Raw genomic sequence first — 6000 nt, forward strand, 5'->3', positions numbered from 1 at the left:
TCTACATCTTGGGACTTCCTTCATGCAGAAGCCCATGACTGGCCCAAATACCATTGGTTTCCTTAAACCATCCCCCAGCCAACAGATGTGTCTGCTGGCTAACATCAGAATATCGGTGGTATGAAGGGTCATTTTCTGGCTCCATCTTTAGTTCAGTTCTTTCTTGCCATGTCAATCCAATGCATAAGAGCACATATGTAGGCTTCAGCAGTCTATTAGTCAGCTTGAAACCAGAGCATTCAGCTAAATATACTGTTAGGGAAACCTGTTTAATTTCTAATTGTATTTAGTCATTCAGTGTTTAATGTTTATAAATGTCAATAATTGTGTCTTGAGTGGGAAGCAGATCTCTCACAAAATATTCTATTCTTACTGTTTGTTCTGCTTAGGACCTAAGCATAATGTACTAAACTACCCATTTTGTGTTACTTTTAAAGACAGAAACATAAAGCATAGGCCAGATCACTTGGTCAGTACCTAGAGTCAGGCAGCACTTAGCCTTTGCATATTATGGTGTCTGCTCTTTCTCAGGCTGTCCTCCCAAAGAAGCATAAAGAGAAACACTTGAAAGAGCAGGACATTTGGGACACCAATGATATCTCTGTGTCTGACTATTCAACCCTGCTCAAAATTATTGCACAAGTGAGCAGCCCCCTTGTCTGATGTCCTTTAGGCCCAAGTTTTCTGAAGCATTCCCTCTGGAGGCCACTACGGCAGTGGCCCACTCCAAGTCCTCACAAGCTAATACGAGACTTACATCCATTTAATCTGAAGTGATTCAGCAGACTATAGCTTCTGACACCAGTATTTTGATGAGTGAGGGAGAGGTCAACATTCCTTTGGTTATTGTTCAGGAGGAAATTCTTGGGAATTGGATCAAGGTCATTGCCACCCACCCACAGCTTGAGACCTCATTATTTGCCCCAAACACAAAACACCAAAGTCAAAGTAACTAGAAGATTTGTCCCACTCAGTGCTGTCAAGATTCTCTGCTACCTCAGCCCAGGTTACTCCAGAGGCCCTCAGTCTGGCACAAGATTTCACAAATTTCATGAAATCTAGGTAACCTACCCTAGAAAGGGAACCTGTGCCATGAATCTCCAATGGGAATTGAAAAACAGACACCCCCATCCATAGGAACTCTAATTCCTCAGAGTTAGAAAATGAGGATGAACTTGTTCGATCCTCAGTTGGGGTGCCTTCTGTGCAGAGTCTGCATGTCCTCCCTGTGGTCATGTGGGTTTCCTCTGGATACTCCGGTTTCCTCCCACATCCCAAAGACATGCGTGGATTGGACATTCTAAAAATTGGCGAGAGTGTGTGCGCCTTCTGTGGAAGGTTGGGCGCTGGGCTGGCAACTCAACACCATAAAACTCCACTGCCAATCATGAGTGAACAAGTGATCTGCTGTGGCAATCCCTAACCGTAAAAAGCCGAAAGAAGAAGAAGACTCAGAAGAGTCTCTTCATGCAAGGACTTAGCTTTTGGAGATATTTTTCATAGAATGAAGAAATTTTTTAAATGGGAGTCAAGGAAATTCTCCCATGCTCAAGCCAACAATAGAAGACTCTTGAGCTTACTTGCAGCTAGACCCCAAGGCTCAGGTGAATTTTTTGTTGATCACTACAGACTGATTCCCTTCCCCTATCACAAGGAAGTCTGATCACTTTTATAGAGTAGTAGAGTTCCACAAGCACCTGTATAAGAATTATTTGGTGGATCCAGCTATGGTGTCTCTGGAGTCCACCAAGGGATCATCCAGGCCTGCTGCCAAGATCTCTTTGCCAAATGACAGAGACAATAGACTCTTGAACTGATTTGACAAAAAGACCTACAACTCAGCCACCCTGGCTGTGAGACTCCAGAAGTACCAGTGCCACATGCACAACTACCATGAATCTCTGCAGAACAAATTAAAGCCAAGGCAGAAGGTATAGAACAGAAGAGCCTTCAGAAGGACATTCAGTAATTCTGCAATGTGGGCCTCCAGGTGGCCAGACATTCGCTAACATGTGGCTCTTATGCAAAGGATGCATCATACAGAGCAGTTCCGCAGAGTCTGTCATAACAAGGCATGCCTGGCTGCGGTCACAACCCCTGTCAGAAAATGTTAAATCAGAGTTCTTTAATGCCCTACTAGACATGAGATTTCTCTTTAGACCTCTAGCTAAGAAAGTGTCCAAGAGACTGAACTGGAAGAGTAAACAAAATCAGCAAAGGAATTTTACCTTTTCCCAACACACATATACAACAGGAACTACTCTTGTAAGCCTGGCCCTTTTCCCAAGGCAGGAGGAATCCAAAACTCCAAAGAGGAAAAGGCTTAGGTACCACAGAAATTGGCAAACCACCAATGCTCTTGACTTGGTGGATTCTAAGGACCCAGCTCTGGTAGGGAACAGCTGTGACTTAGCACCTTCCTCCTCTTACCCCAAATCTCATCCCAACCTCAAAACCCCAGCCACCTATCTATCCAGGAAAAAGATATCTCTCAGTCATTGGAAACATATTCCTCAGGACAAATGGGTAATGCAGATGATACGAAAAGGTTACTCCTAGGATTCCCCTCCTCCAAAAACTATGAAATTTGATCTCACCACATATTCAAGACCTCCTACAACAGGGACCAAATACAGCCATTTCCATCGGAAGAGACAGACACAGAGTTCTACTCCAACCTTTTCTTAGTCCCAACAAAGGAAGGGACATGGTGACTTACAGCAGACCCTTCAAAACTTAACACATTTCTGGTATTACCAAAATTCAAAATATTAACCCCACCAACCTTCTGCTCCTCATTTTTCCATGGTCCTAAATGGTTGCACTAGATCTAATGGATGCTTACCTATCTTTCAGGAATGCAGGAAGTTCTTACATTTCACTACAGTGGGATTCCACTACCAGCTTTGTGCTTAACCATCTGACTTGTCTACTGCACCCTGAGTATCTACCAAATGATTGGTATCTGTATTTGCATTTTGCAGAACAAAGGGTTCTACATCTATCCATATTTATATGATTGCTTGATTCAGACAGCTTCTCCAGCAGAACTTCTGTTAACCACGAAAAACACACTGGAATACATTCAGAAGGTAGTCCTGACCATGAATGTCCAGAAGTCACATCTGATGTCCAGCATCAGGGTTGATTTCCTGAGAGTAGACCAAAAGAAGGTCTTTTAGTCAAATATCATGATTATGCTTCTCTCAAAAAAAATCCTCTACCTGTATAGTCATCTGAGCATAACAATGACTTTCTGAGGATGCTGGGGTATACAGCATAATTTGTCTTATTAATCCTCTTTAAACTGCAATGGTTCATAAAAAAAAAAACTGCTGGACCCAACATCAGCAATCCTTGGAAACAGCAATGCCCCTCCTATTGTGACTAAAAGAGAAGATTCTTTATAGCAGGAGAGCATAAAGGTGAACATAAGAGCCCCTTTCTAATTCCCAAAGACAAACGAAACCCTAACCACAACAGGTCATACCTGGCTTGAGGAGTACACCAAGACAAATTTAGAGACTAAAGGATATGAGACTGGTACCCTACCATCCAACATATCAACATAAAGTAAATGATGGCAGTAATTCTGTCCTTGGAAGCATTCCAAGAAAAGCTGGTACCAGAAGTAATACAAATACTGAAAGACAATACAACTGTGATGAGGTATACAAACCTGCAAGGGGGTACTCATTCCTAGAGCCACTTCTGATTAACAAAGTAAGTATGGCAGGTAGCTCAACAATTGGTATCTCCATCCCAGAATACTCTCCAGTCAACCTAAAAATACAGCTTTGGGAGCCCTCACAAGACTTAGTTCTGCAACACTGACTGCAATGAGCATAGTACAGTTGTACAGATACACTTACCATAATTGTAGACATATGAAAAAAATAAATAGTGAAGTGCTCTTTCCCCTACTTCTTACCCCTCTATTCTTTGGCCCATGAGGTTGGTGTTGGTATGCTACCTATCACCTTCTCCCACCATCCTTCCTCAAAATTGGCAGTTGCCATCAATAGGGTTGGTAGGGCAAGTCATACGCCAATTGAGAAACAACTGGACTTCAGTACCTCAGGTAAAAAAGACCTGAAGATGGTGTGGGCCAGTGGCCCTTTATACCATAGCTATTCTAACATTGGACAGCTACAGCATCCACTGGCTGAGAGATGGCAAAACCCTCTGGTACATGGACTGACTATAGGCTTCTGCATGGTAGGATGTCTCAAGCCTTATTATTGCAATATTGATCTACTAAAACATCTAGAATTATGGTAAGTTATTGACACAAATATACTTTTATGAAACTCTTGATCAAACTAGTCACGGTCTTCCTAGACTTATCAAAAGTTTTTGATACTGTCTCCCAGAAACTCTTACATAACTTTGCATCTTTGGGGGGTCTCAAACTCTTCACTGCAGTGGTTCCATAGCTACCTCCCAAACAAAGCACAAGCAGTGAAATGGCTAAATGATTTCTCCACCTTCTTACCAGCAACTACGATCTATACTAGGCCCCATATTTTTCAATATATTCATCAATGACCTCTACACTGCTACTGTCCCATTCCCCTAAAATTCAAGATATCTAATTAGATAAATGTATCTACAGTGTGTTCTTTGATGCAAATACTCCCCTAAGTAAAAAGTCCCAATGACAACTATACAAAGAAACAACCATAAAGGGCCAATCATGCATGACTGCAGTGTCCTCGGGTCTGGTGTAATTAAACCATCAGACAAAGGGAAGCACAGTTTGAGCACTAGATTAAAAAGCATTTATCATAACAGTAGCTCTCTGAATAAGTATTCTTCCCTTTAAGTCACACCTATGAAAAAAGACTAACAGCTTTTTTGCTGCAGGCTGATCAGGCCACCCTAGTACACAAACAGTAAGGACCATTGCTGGCTGATATATCCTTAATTCACTGTTTCAATTTGTTAACCAGGTAAAACCATTAAACACAGAAGCTTCTTTTTAGAGGTGCTCCAGAGAAGGTCCAGAAACACTGACCAGTTCAGTCTCTTAATCAGAGTCACACTGCAGCCAAGAGAAGACTGAGTGAATCATACCAAGAACCTCAGGTGAAAGTATCTTAGCAGTGCATGTCCTAAATCCTATGTGATAGATTGCAAACAATCTCTGTTGGAAGATCATTTATACCCACTGTGCATAGGAAAATAGGACAGGCAAAAAGTGTTAATAAGTGACAATTTACAATATGGATATCATTTTATTTAATAAAAAACACTTTAAAGTCTGTTGAAATACATTTTTATCTGAAAATTATTTCTTTGAAAGTGACACTTCAGGTCACACACACATGCACGCACGCACACACACACACACACACACACACACACACACACACACACACACACACACACACACACACACACACACACACACGCACACACACACACACACACACACACACACACACACACACACACACACACACCTCACCTAAGTGTGACTAGCATTCAAGTACATTAATCTCTTATTTGTCATCACATCAGCTTCATCAATGCTGCAGGTTTCATTTCCTCTCCTAGTCTAAGAAAACCCTCAAAGATTTATTATTTCTGCATCAAGACAGAAGTGCAAGTCAGCAGGACTATGCCTGAGTTAGTAGCCATAGTACCCATATGATAATCCTTCAACACCTGTTAATTTCTGTACACTAAGTCAAGATGGAGGAAAACACTTTTATTTCCAAACAAAAAGTAACTGAATCTAGATTATAAATAATACAGATGGTAATTTAAATATGAGGTTCATTGATTCCCCTACAGCACAGGATGGATTCTGCTGAAAGAAGAATGCTCAGTAGTACGTCCCTTGCTCATTGTGATCTTGGTGAAATGAGCTGGGGCTATGACCTTGTGGTTTTACTGATCCTTTGCAGCAGTACAGCTTTATTGCCATTGCACAAGTAATTTTAAAGGACAGGTGGGCAATCTTCTAAATGCTGCAGTAGTCATCAGTACAAACAT

This window comes from Protopterus annectens, chromosome 2.part1 (genome assembly GCF_019279795.1).
Source record: "Protopterus annectens isolate FY-2018-M chromosome 2.part1, PAN1.0, whole genome shotgun sequence".
Classification (NCBI taxonomy): domain Eukaryota; kingdom Metazoa; phylum Chordata; order Ceratodontiformes; family Protopteridae; genus Protopterus; species Protopterus annectens.